Below are 13,981 nucleotides of genomic sequence, written 5' to 3'. Positions count from 1 at the left end.
CAATGGGCTGTTCCACAAGCTGCTCCAAAAAAATTCTCAGAGACATTCTGATTCTTGAGACCCCTACCAAACTGATTTTCCCTGCCCACCTATATATTGAAGTCCCCCTTGATCATTGTAATATTGCTTTTCTTACATGCCTTTTCTATCTTCTGATTTTCTTCTTCCACGCATCCTGACTACTGTTTTTTCCTTTGAGATTCCTCAACTCTATCCACACAGATTCCACATCTTTTGACTCAATTCACTTCTTGGTATTGATTTAATTTAATTTCTTACTAAGAAGGCATCCTACCCTTTCTGCCCATCTGCCTGACATAGCGTCATACAGCATGGAATTGGTCCAAATCATTCGTGCTGACCAAGTTTCCCAAACTAAACTAATCCCTCTAAACCTTCCCTATTTGTGTACTTATCCAAATATCTTTTAAATGTTGTAACTGAACCTGTATCTACCACTTCCTCTGGCAGTTTATTCCACATAAGAACCATCCTGTGTGAAAGCATTGCCCTTCAGGTCCCTTTTAAATCTTTCCCCTCTCACCTTTTACCTGTGCCCTATAGTTTTGAACTCACCCACCTGAGGGAAAAGGTCTTTTCTATTCACCTTATCTATGCCCTTTGTGATTTAAGAAACAAGGTCATCCCTTGACCTATTATGCTCCAGTGAACAATTTCTCAGCCTATCCAACCTCTCTTTATAACTCAAGTTCACAGCTCTCAACCCATTGCAAAACCTACAACATCGTACCTTCCAATTTCAATCTATGCTACAAGCTGCTTTACTTTGTTTTACCTTGCTGTTCACCAGGACTCTGGGCCCAGCATGATTCCTGTCAAGCCTGTCCTATCAGAATAGCTCCCTCCTTCCCCAGTTTTGATGCCAGTGTCCTATGAATTCGAACCTGTAACTAATTCCCCTTTTACCTTCAATCTGGAAAGGAAGAAGAATAACTAGAGAGAAAGAAGGACCCCTCAAGGACCAAAGTGGACATGTATGTGTAGAACTGCAGGAGGTGGGTGAGATCCTCAATGAGTATTTCTCCTCTGTGTTTACTGTGGAGAAAGACATGAAGACTAGGGGACTTGGGGAAGTTAGTGGTCATATCTTGGGGACAGTCCATATCATAGTACAGGAGGTGTTGGATGTATTAGAATGTATTAAGGTGGATAAATCTTCTGGTCCTGACGAGATATAACCAAGAACACTGAAAGAATCGAGAGAAGTAATTGCGAGGGCCCTGGCTAGGACTCACCTTCATCCCCCTCCGTCCACGCATCAATGAATTTAATACACGCCGTGACGTCGAACAATTCTTCTGTCGCCTTTCACAATCAGGACTCCCGCCCACCCCTTTGCCCACCTCCAACACACTGCATCCATCTGGACACCCCGCGCTGGCCTATTACCTGCCCTCGACTTCTTCATTTCCAACTGCCGCAGGGACATTAACCGCCTCAACCTGTCTACCTCCCTCCCCACTTCAACCTCTCACCTTCACAGCGCGCAGCCCTCCAATCCCTCTGCTCCAATCCCAACCTCATCATCAAGCCAGCGGATAAAGGGGGCGCAGTGGTAGTCTGGCGCACTGACCTCTACACCGCTGTAGCCAAACGTCAACTCGAGGACACCTCTTCCTACTGCCCCCTCGATCATGACCCCCTCCCCCATCACCAAACCATCATCTCCCAGACCATACAGACCCTCATCACCTCAGGAGATCTCCCACCCACAGCTTCCAACCTCATAGTCCGGGAACCCCGCACTGCCCGGCTCTACCTCCTTCCCAAGATCCACAAGCCTGACCACCCTGGCCGACCCATTGTCTCAGCATGCTCCTGTCCCACTGACTTCATCTCTACCTACCTCGACACTGTCCTATCCCCTCTAGTCCAGGAACTCCCCACATACGTTCGAGACACCACCCACGCCCTCAACCTCCTCCAAGACTTCCGTTTCCCTGGCCCCCAATGCCTCATCTTCACCATGGATATCCAATCCTTCTACACCTCCATCCGCCATGACCAGGGCCTCTAAGCCCTCCGTTATTTCCTCTCCAGACGTCCCCAACAGTACCCTTCCACCGACACTCTCATTCGTTTGGCCGAACTGGTCCTCACCCTTAACAATTTCTCCTTTGAATCCTCCCACTTCCTCCAGACCAAAGGGGTAGCCATGGGCACCCGTATGGGCCCCAGCTATGCCTGTCTCTTTGTTGGCTACGTAGAGCAGTTGATCTTTTGTAATTACACCGGCACCATTCCCCACCTCTTCCTCTGCTACATTGATGACTGCATTGGCGCCACCTCATGCTCCCGCAAGGAGGTCGAGCAATTCATCAACTTCACCAACACATTCCACCCTGACCTTAAATTTACCTGGACCATCTCTGACACCTCCCTCCCCTTCCTGGACCTCTCCATCTCCATTTATGACAACCGACTTGACACTGACATTTTTTACAAACCCACCGACTCCCACAGCTACCTGGATTACACCTTTTCCCATCCTACCTCTTGCAAAAATGCCATCCCATATTCCCAATTCCTCCGCCTCCGCCGTATCTGCTCCCAGGAGGACCAGTTCCACCACAGAACACACCAGATGGCCTCCTTCTTTAGAGACCGCAATTTCCCTTCCCACGTGGTTAAAGATGGCATCCAACACATCTCGTCTACATCCCGCACCTCCGCCCTCAGACCCCACCCCTCCAACCGTAACAAGGACAGAACGCCCCTGGTGCTCACCTTCCACCCTACCAACCTTCGCATAAACCAAATCATCCGCCGACATTTCCACCACCTCCAAACAGACCCGACCACCAGGGATATATTTCCCTCCCCACCCCTTTCCGCCTTCTGCAAAGACCGTTCCCTCCGTGATTACCTGGTCATGTCCACGCCACTCACCCTCCAAGCCTGGCACTTTCCCCTGCCATCACAGGAACTGTAAAACCTGCGCCCACACCTCCTCCCTCACCTCTTTCCAAGGCACTAAAGGAGCCTTCCACATCCATCAAAGTTTTACTTGCACATCCACTAATATCATTTATTGTATCCGTTGCTCCCGATGCAGTCTCCTCTACATTGGGGAGACTGGGCGCCTCCTAGCAGAGCGCTTTAGGGAACATCTCCGAGACACCCGCACCAATCAACCACACTGCCCTGTGGCCCAACATTTCAACTCCCCCTCCCACTCTGCCGAGGACATGGAGATCCTGGGCCTCCTTCACCGCCGCTCCCTCACCACCAGACGCCTGGAGGAAGAACGCCTCATCTTCCGCCTCGGAGCACTTCAACCCCAGGGCATCAATATGTACTTCAAAAGTTTCCTCATTTCCCCTTCCCCCACCTCACCCTAGTTCTAAACTTCCAGCTCAGCACTGTCCCCATGACTTGTCCGGACTTGTCCTACCTGCTTATCTCCTTTTCCACCTATCCACTCCACCATCTCCTCCCTGACCTATCACCTTCATCCCCTCCCCCACTCACCCATTGTACTCTATGCTACTTTCTCCCCACCCCCACCATCCTCTAGCTTATCTCTCCACGCTTCAGGCTCACTGCCTTTATTCCTGATGAAGGGCTTTTGCCCGAAACGTCGATTTCGAAGCTACTTGGATGCTGCCTGAACTGCTGTGCTCTTCCAGCACCACTAATCCAGAATAATATTTTTGAGTCATTGTTAACCAAGAGTGAAGTCCCAGAATACTGGAGGGTAGCGAATGTTGTGTCCTTGTTCAAGGAGGTCTGCAAAGAAAAATCTGGGAACAATAGACCAGTAAGCCTAATATAAGATAAGTTACTTCAGAAGATTCTGAGAGCTAGGATATACATGTATTTGGAAAGACAGGGTTTGATTAGGAATAATTAGCATGGCTTTGTGCATGGGAGATCATACCTCACAAATTTGCTAAGAGTTCTTTCATGAAGCGACCAGGAAGGTTGATGAGGGCAGGGCAGTCTTATATGGATTTCAGTCAGGCCTTTGATCAGGTTCTGCATGGCAAACTGCTTTGGAAGGTTAGATCGCATGAAATCCATGGGGGCTAGCAAATTGGATACACAATTGGCTTGATAGTAGGAAGCAGAGGATAATAGTGGATGGATACTTTTTGGATTGGATGCCTGTGATTAGTGGAATGCCTCAGGGGTCAGTACTGGGCCCATTGCTGTTTGTTATCTATATTAATGATTTGGATGAGAATGTACAATGCATGATTAGTAACTTTGCAGATGACACTAAAATAGGCGAGATCATGGACAGTGAGGAAGGTTGTCAGAAATTGCAGCAGGTCCTTGACCAGCTGGGGAAGTGGGCCGAGAAATGGCAAATGGAGATTAATATAGTTAAGTGTGAGCTCTTGCATTTTGGAAAGTGAAATCAAGGAAGGAGTTTCATGGTGAATGATAGGGCCTAAAGGAGCATGGTGGAACAGGGGGACCTTGGAGTTCAGGTACACAGTTTTTTGAAAGTGGAGTCACAGTTCTTTGAAAGTGGAGTCACAGGGCAGTGAAGAACTTTTGACACACTGGTCTTCATCTGTCAGGGCATTAAGTATAGAAATTGGAAAGTTATGTTGCAGTTGTACAAGATGTTGGTGAGGCCGCACTTGGAGTATTGTGTTCAGTTTAGGTCACCTCGTTATAGGACGCATGTTATTAAACTGGAAAGAGTGCAGAAGAAATTTATAAGGAGCTTGCCAGGACTCAATGGTATGAGTTATAGGAGAAGTTGCACATGCTAGGACTTTTTTCTTTCTGAGGGGGGATTCTTATAGAAGTGTACAAGATCATGAGAGCCAGGGAAAGGGTGAATGTACTCAGTCTCTTTCCCAGGGTTGGGGAATCAAGCATACAAAGGCATCAGTTTAGGTTAGAGGGGAAAGAATAAAAGCGAACCTGAGGGGCAACCTTTTTACACAGAGGGTAGTACGCATGTGGAATGAGCTGTCATTGGAAGTGGTTGGGGCAGGCACATTAACAACATTTAAAGCACATTTGGACAAAATGCACAGATAGGAAAGGTTTAGAGGGATATGGGCAAAGTGTGGGGAAATGGGTTTAGCATTGATGGACATTTTGATTGACGTGGACCAGTCTGGGCTGAAGGGCCTGTCTCCATGCTGCAGGACTCTATGACTCCATGACAGTATGAAAGTAACCTAGATAAAATAGTCAAATTAGTAGCTATCACCAATGAACTTGTGGTTGACCTGTGATGTAATTTTTTCGTTTTGGGCCCTGAGGCTTCAATTTATCCTGTTTTAAAAAACAATTTTACAAACTATGAGCCAAAAAAAAACTCTTTGCACCCCACATCTTGCAAGGATTCCATCCCATTCCTTCGCTCACATTGTATCTGTACAGATTATGTCACCTTCCAACACAGCGCTGTTAATGTGGCTTCCATAACCATGGTTTGCCATCCACTGTGGGTGACGGGGCCCCCAACCATATCCGACCTATCACCTGTACTTCTGCCCTTGTCCCTTCCCATCACGCGCAACAGCGTGATTGGGTCTCCCTTGTTCTCACTTTTCATCCCACCAGCCTCTGCATTCAAAGGATCATTCTCTGCCATTTCACACAACTCCAGCAGAATTCCACCACCAAAAATATCTTCCACTCATTCTCCCTGTCTGCATTTTGCAGGGATCGTTTCCTCCAGGGCACTCTAGCCCATTCCTCGACCACCAACACCACCCCACCTTCCCACGGCGCCTTCCCATATAACCACAGAAGGTGCAGCACCTGTCCCTTCACCACCTCCCTGCTCACCATCCAAGGGCCTAAACAATCTTTCCAGGTGAAGCAGCATTTCACCTGTAACTACTCAATTTCTTGTGTACTGTATACGCTGCACTCAATGTGGTCTACTCTACTGGGTGGGTAACCACTTTTCAGAACACCTCCGGTCCATGTGCAAGCATGACCCTGACCTTCCCATAGCCAGTCGTTTTAATACAGTGTCCTGCTCATGTGCTTACTGGAGGAGGAACATCTCATCTTCAAACTTCTGGATTCAATTTTGAGTTTAACACCTTCAAATTGTGAACCCTTTCCTTCCCTTTCTTTTAGCTTTGCGTGTTACATCTCTGTCACCATCTCCCCTCTCGCCTTTCCCATTCTGTTTTTTCGAGTCGGGCAGTTAGACACACCATTGTTCTGCCATTCTCACATTCTGATCACTCAACCTGAACTATCAACATCCTTTCTCCTCTAGCACTTCAACCCCCCGACCTACTATTGCATAAGTGCTGCCCCCTCCACACTTCACGTTAGCTCTGATGAAGTCATCTAGCACGAGCTTTGCCGCATTGAATTCCCCTCTGCATTGAACTTCCCCCGCTGCCTTCAAACGTCCCAAACTGTGTACTCATTTGGACTGTCTCACTCCTTTCTGAATGTGCAAATTTACTGATCATGCACTTTCAACAGATTCTCTCTTAAATAGAGCTGAGATGAGCAGAGATGACCGTCACTGTTAAGATGTGGAAGTGCCAGTGTTGGACTGGGGTGGACAAAGTTAAAAATCACACAACACCAGGCTACAGTCCAAACAGGTTTATTTGGAAGTACTAGCTTTAAGAGGGCTGCTCCTTCACCAGGTAGCTGTGGAGCAGGATCATAAGACACAGAACTTATAGCAAAAGCTCACAATGTCATGCATGCAATGATACGATATATTGAACCAACCTGGATCGCTGTTAAGTCTTTCATCTTTTAGAATGTGTTGCAGGTTTCAGTTCATTCATCTGTAAATCCCAGAACCTCTTTCAAATCCCATTCTCGAGATAACTTAAAGTTTTATATAAAAAAGTGACATCGCAGCTCAGACAATGCATTAAAAGTGTGAAGTTAGAGTCTGGCCTTTTTCCCCCTTTGAACCTAATTCCCAGATATATTCACTCAACCTCCGTGTCTCACTCTGTCTCAAGCAAAGCATCCTTCAAACTTACCCTCCTCATTACTTGGAAGACTACAAAATCTTTTGAAAGTTAAGCTAGGGTAATTTCAAGGGGAGTAAGCATGGCACGTTGGTAAATTAATATTGAGGAATGTCAGAGCTGAAAAATGTGTTGCTGGAAAAGCGCAGCAGGTCAGGCAGCATCCAAAGAGCAGGAGAATTGACGTTTCGGGCATAAGCACGTCTTCAGGAATGAGGAAGGTGTGCCAAGCAGGCTAAGATGAAAGGTAGGGAGGAGGGATTTGGGGGAGGGGCATTGGGAATGCGATAGGTGGAAGGAAGTTAAGGTGAGGGTGATAGGCCGGAGAGGTCAGGAAGAAGATTGCAGGTCAAGAAGGCGGTGCTGAATCCGAGGGTTGAGATAAGGTGGGGAGAGGGGAAATGAGGAAGCTGGAGAAATCTGCATCCATCCCTTGTGGTTGGAGGGTTCCTAGGCAGAAGATGAGGCGCTCTTCCTCCAGGCGTCGTGTTGCCATGGTCTGGAGATGGAGGAGGCAAGGACCTGCATGTCCTTGGCGGAGTGGGAGGGGGAGTTAAAGTGTTCAGTAAAGGTTAACTGCATAGAAGTACCAAATTTTAGGCAGACATCAGTTATGATGGAGCTTCTCTCAGAGAACCCAGGAAAGTCATATCTGTAATTTTAAATGTAAGCAATTAGGCTCAAATCTGTTATTGGCATTTATAAGGGATTACCAAGCTCTTAATAGAGATTCTTCAGTGCAGTTATCATTCTATCCCATTTCTTGAAGACTCTCTGCAATCCATATCATCTTTGGCTGAAAGAACACGCTGAAAATAAGGTGTTGGACCTACTCAGCAGGTCTGGCAGCACCTGTACAGAGAGAAAAGATAATGTTTTGAATTGAATACAACTTCTTTAAAATAGATATCTGTTGATGTGTCTCTCCTAAATTGCAGCACAAATTGAGGAAATGCTGATGATTGTCCTTACATGATGGTTTAAATTTTAGAGCATTGACATATTTGTTAGTCTTGAGACAATAAATAAGACTTTCCCCAGTTTTGAATGGAAACAAAAATCCAGAGAAATGTTTGTAATTTTGCATTGCAACTCCACATGTAAAATATCCCTTCAGGTTGAAGGAATAAGAGAGATTGTATGAATACTTTGATTTTTATAATAGGTAGCTACGTCAGAAATAGTGACACAATTTTACACATACTAGGGGCAGTGGGAAAATAAATAGAGAAAATTTTCACCACTGGCTGATAGCTAACAGCTGTCACAGTAATGCTTCAGCAGTTCACAATCTCATTCACATTCATAGTTTGTGGTTTAAGAAATGGCAGAAAATTGGAACCTAAAGTACTTGGTTTGAATTGCATACAAGGGTACTTGAGACTGAATCAAAAAGCCTATTGATCGCCTTGCTGTTAACGTGCTAGAGCCCTTTGAATTGTACAGTTACTTGCAAATGTTATATTATCAAAGGATAATGCTCATGAAGCATGCGGACATTGGTTCAAAACAGTCAGCTGAGCTGTTAGTACAATGTTTTGGATGTGTTTTTACATTTTAACATTTCTCAACGATACGTATGTCTAATGAATAGTCATAAAAAGTACAGTGTAGACTTCCTAATCCACTTCACTTTACATATGTTTTGGAATGCTTCTTGTACTAACTGTTCAGTATTTGATCATTCAAGGAGGAGACATTTCACTGCCATTAATAATATTTGTGCTTCTAATCTTCTCGATGGCATCTGCCATTATACTGCAAAGCCTGTTTCTTTCTCATTCCTGTTATGTGATATTATTTGTCTGTCGATTAAAGTTTTGTGCTCACTAAATCAAATTAGCTGCAGCATCACCCGAAAATAGAGTGAACCATCGTATGATCAAACTCCCTTATGAGGCATGCTGTGTAGTGAAACAAGGTATTTTGGTTGTTTGGATACTCATAAGTGTCTCACAGCATGTGTTGGCAACTATGATCTCAAAGAAGATGACTCCATTTACCCCGCCTTTACACACATCATAATGGAATGAGTTTAAACAATAACTCTAGAGACTAATAGGGACATTTAATCTTGGAAATTCAGGCTGTGAGTGGTTGATGGCGCAACATAATTCAAGGCTGCTTTGGAATGACCAGATGCTTTTCTCAAGAGCTAAAGGTTTTTCTCTGGCATCTTTGGATGATATAAATATGGATGTAAACTGAAAGGAACAGTGAGTGTTACAGAGAGGTTTTGAAAACCAAAGAGATTCTTCTTGAATGCAATTTTAGAATTTAGTCTTAAATTATCATCTAGTTTTCTGAAACTATTTCAATGTAATTTTTGAATCAGATTGTTTTGATTAAACAGCTTCCTTTCAGTGTGAAGGAGAGTGAAAACAATGTAGGGCATAGGTAAAAATATGTCTTTGAGCTGTGGGAATTCAATGTTCTAAATATATGTAAGTTATAGGAGGATCAGAAGGCTCACCACAGTAAAATGGCTTTTAGTGACTCATTAGAGTTATAATTGATCATTGTAAATGTTGACTTTTGCAAAAGCCATGTATATGTTAAAATTAGTTAATAAAAAGTCGTTCAACATACAATGCTTTAAAATGGCAATTTGTTTGCACATGTTTAATGATAAATTATTCATAAGTAAATACATTTCTAAGTTTTACTTTACCCTGAACTATATTGTGATGTTTCGGAAGCAGTAGGAACCACAGGATTTCAAATCCTATTTGATGGAAAGCTTTTTCTTATACTGTAACTTCACATGATAATTTGGCAGACTTTATTAATGTGTATTCTGCTATTTAGTATTTTTTGCATATGTATTCCAATATATAAGAGACTCAAACTGTATCAACAGAATATTTTTGAGCTTCAATATGTTGTGTAGAATTTGAAAATCATCAATGACCATTCAGGAAATGAAACAAAAATATGGATCTGACTCTCTGTCATCAGATTTTTGATATTTGATGTTGTCATCTGAAATTCCTCTGAATGTAGGCTCAGTTATAAATTTGACATTTATTGTGAAACAAGGTAGCAGAAAAAGGAATTGCTACTGAATGCATTAAATATTCATAGGCTAATGGTCTGTGGTAATATTTCAGAGTGTGTGTTATTTAAAATTGCTGGAATGACAATAATTGCAATTTCTACAGATTAGATAGAACATACACCTGACATTACTGTTACTGTCTTTTAAACTGAAGGGTCCACTCTGTGAGATTAATTGTAGTTATCTTATTAAAATATCTACTTAATCCTTATCACTAGGATCACAGATAAATATAGTCAGAAAATTTGATGGTTATACATAACACTAAATTTGGTTTGGTAAATGACTGAGTTTTCTCAGGCTAAGCTCATAGTATGCTCACCTCAATGGGAAATGTGATGACATGATATAACGGGAGGCATGAAGAAAATTAGTTTATGATAGCCCTGGGTCTAGTTTATACAATTACTGCTACATGGAAATTAATGGACTGGAATTCATAGAGTTAGAGAACACACCTGATAAATTTTGACTAGAAGTTATTGAATAGGAAAATATTTAATATACCTTTTAAGACAGTAACCTTAATTATTTTTGAGCTCAGTTGAATAGGAATTGAGAGTATTGTGCAGTGTGGACATCTGGGAATATAGAAGATATGAATGATCAATAAATGTACCTGGGATTTCTTGTTGTTTTACATGTCAGGTGCTTCAAGTTATAAATACATTTCCAAACATTGTGCTTTAATTTTAATAAGGATTACTTGATAAAATAATTGTTCACTTGCAAAATAATTAATTATGGCTAAAAGTTATTTTCACAATATTTAATAATGATGTCAAAGGTTCTTAAGAGTGTTGTATGAAGAATTTGAATTAGCAGCAATGAATTGTATTTATAAGTGCATTCAACATAGTAGAACATGTATGTATTAGAACATGTAACATCAGTTCATTGATAGCAGTGTGCATTATGAAATGAATAATATATTAATGTAATAATAAATTATCTCCCTTCTTGTTCCTTGCCCTCAAAATAATTATACACTTCCCTGCAATTAATGATAATGGCTCAATTGTGAGAGGTGTAAAATATTCTCTATTTGTTTGCATTGTTCCATAATATTTTCTCTACTTATTTTACTAATATTGACAAAGTTTTAATTCACACCTTTCTTCTAAATAATGATTTATCTGCAATGTATTGATAAAGTAAAAGGTGGTGTGTTAAGTTAGTTCATTGGTTTCAGTTAAGCATTGTTACTACGTCATTATTTAGATGAGAGGGCTCTGGACCAATGCTATTAAAGGAATTGTCTGCAAGTTTGTTTTTGCAGGGTGGCAATCAGCTTCTTCCCCGCTCTGATTTCAGTGCTTTTGCATATTTTTGTTGCCTCTCAGTCTACTTGCTGCCCCTTATTTTTACCTGTTAAGCTGGAACAACTTAATTTGACTGTATTCAATAACCACAGCAACTGATAGTAGTTGCTGCTCCTTGATAAGGATGCTGTTAGCTTTTTCTGTATCACTAATCAAGACAATTCATAAGAATTACCAGTGAAAAGGGAAAATAGCTTATCCAATATTGAACTTGCTTTAATAGTTGACAGCTATTCTCTGAAATAAACCAAAGAGTTATGGATACTGTAGACCTGAAACAAAAACAGAAATTGCTACAGAAACTCAACAGATTTGGCAACATCTGTGGAAAGAATGCAGAGTTACCATGTTGAGTCTGATGATTCTTCATCAGCATAACTTCATGAAGGTGAAATCATGCCTAAAAAATTCTTTGAGGAGGTAACGAGCAGGTTAGGTAAGGAGAACCAATGGATATAATATATTTGGATTTCCAAAAGACACTCAATAGGGTTCTGCATATAAAGCTATTTAATACGAGAAGCACCCATGGTGGTGGAGGTAGGATGTTAGAATGATTAGAGGATTAACTAACTGATGGAAAGCAAAGAGTTGGGATAAAAGGGGCATTTTCAAGATGGCAACCTGTAACTAGTGAAGTGTCATAGGGATCAGTGCTGGGGCCACAGTTATTTACAAGTTTTTTAAATGACTTGGATGACAGAAGTGAATTTACTATTGCTGAGTTTGTAGATAACATAATAATATTCAGGAAGGCAAGTAATGACGATAACTCAAGTAGTCTCCAGTGGGATATAGACAGGTTAAGTGAGTGGGCAAAAATGTGGCAAATGAAATTAATATGAGAAAACGTGAGGTCATGTACTTTGGGAAAAAGAATAGTAGAGGTGACTATTATTGAAATAAAACTGCAGCACAGAGATTTCAGATTTCTTAATCATTATTAATAGGGAGGGCTTGCTAAAACTGTATAATGCACTAATCAGACCACAGCTGAATACTGTGGCCCCTTACCGAAGGAAAGGAGATCTGGCATTGGAAGCAGTCGAGAAAATGTTCATTAGGCTGAGCCAGGGTTTAGAGATTTTTGTATTGGAGAGTTGAGTAGCTTGGTCTTTGAACACATTGGAGTTCAGAAGAATGAGAGGTGACCTTACTGAAACATGTAAGACTCTTAGAGGGGAGAAGGTGAAACATGGAAGTAAGAGAGCTAATAATATAAAATAAGAGAGCAAAAGTTTTCTAGACATCTAAAAGGTAAGAGAGAGCCAAGAATGGACATTTGATCACTGGAAAATGAGACATGAGAATTAGTAATATGGATCAAAGAAATGGCAGAGAAGCTGAATAGATACTTTGCAGCAGTTTCCACAGTGGAAGATGTCAGCAACACACCAGAACTTAAAGAGAGTCAGGGACAAAGGTGAATATAGTGACTATCATGAAGGAAAAGATGCTGGGGAAGCTGAAAAGTCTCAAAGTGGATTAGTCAGCTGGACCAAATGGGCTACAGCCCAGAATTCTGAAAGAGATAGCTAAGGAGATTGCTGAGACATTGGTTGTGATCTTTCAGGAATCACTGAAATCAGGGCGCATCCCAGTGGACTGAAAACTGGCTAATGTAACACCCCCACTTAAGAAGGGAGAGGGGCAGAAGACAGGAAATGAAAAAGGCTGATAAGCCTGGCCTCAGTCATTGTTAAGATTTGAGAGTCCATTATTAAGAATGAAATTATGGAGTACTTGGAAGTGCATGGTAAAATTGGGCTGAGTTTACATGGCTTCGTCAAGGGGAGGTCATGCCTGACAAATCTGCAAGAATCCTTTGAGGAGCTATTGAGTAAGTTAGACAAGGAGAACCAGTGGACGTGATCTATTTAGATTTTTCAGAAGGCCTTTGACAAGGTGCCACACAGTAGGTTGCTAAATAAGATGAGAGGTACTGGCATGGACAAAAAAATTGGCTGACTGGTTGACAGTAGACTGTCAAGATGTAGGAATCTTTTTTCAGGATGGCAGCAAGCAGTTAGAGGATTTCCACATGGTCTCTATTGGGATCACAACTATTCACATTATGCATTAATGATCTGGATGAAGGAACTGAGGGCATTGTTGCTACATTTACAGATAATACTAAGATAGGTGGATGGACAGGTAGTGTTCATGAAGTAGAGAGGCTTCTGAAGGACTAGGACATGCTAGGCAAGTGGGCAAAGGCATGGTAGATGGAATGTAATGTGGGTACATAGAACATAGAACATAGAACAATACAGCACAGAACAGGCCCTTCGGCCCACGATGTTGTGCCGAACTTCTAACCTAGATTAAGCATCCATCCATGTACCTATCCAAATGCCGCTTAAAGGTCGCCAATGATTCTGACTCTACCACTCCCACGGGCAGCGCATTCCATGCCCCCACTACTCTCTGGGTAAAGAACCCACCCCTGACATCTCCCCTATACCTTCCACCCTTCACCTTAAATTTATGTCCCCTTGTAACACTCTGTTGTACCCGGGGAAAAAGTTTCTGACTGTCTACTCTATCTATTCCTCTGATCATCTTATAAACCTCTATCAAGTCACCCCTCATCCTTCGCCGTTCCAACGAGAAAAGGCCGAGAACTCTTAACCTATCCTCGTACGACCTAC

The 13,981-nt window shown here is 42.3% G+C and overlaps 1 protein-coding gene across 3 annotated transcripts in view; it reads left to right on the top strand.

Annotated features, from left to right (window-relative positions):
• The window catches only part of immp1l (inner mitochondrial membrane peptidase subunit 1), a 177,956-nt gene that overhangs the window by 41,240 nt on the left and 122,735 nt on the right, over positions 1-13,981 (top strand). Inside the window, exon 2 of one of the 3 annotated variants that reach the window (XM_072592575.1) lies at positions 943-1,016. The exons of the other annotated variants lie outside the window; for them this stretch is intronic. The gene's annotated coding sequence lies outside the window, so the exon portion shown is untranslated. The remainder of the gene's footprint in view (positions 1-942; positions 1,017-13,981) is intronic. 3 annotated transcript variants of the gene reach the window in all.

Source organism: Chiloscyllium punctatum, chromosome 22 (assembly GCF_047496795.1).
Source record: "Chiloscyllium punctatum isolate Juve2018m chromosome 22, sChiPun1.3, whole genome shotgun sequence".
In the NCBI taxonomy this organism is placed as follows: Eukaryota; Metazoa; Chordata; class Chondrichthyes; order Orectolobiformes; family Hemiscylliidae; genus Chiloscyllium; species Chiloscyllium punctatum.
Note: the sequence above shows the minus strand (reverse complement) of the source record. Positions and strands in the feature narration are given on the sequence as shown.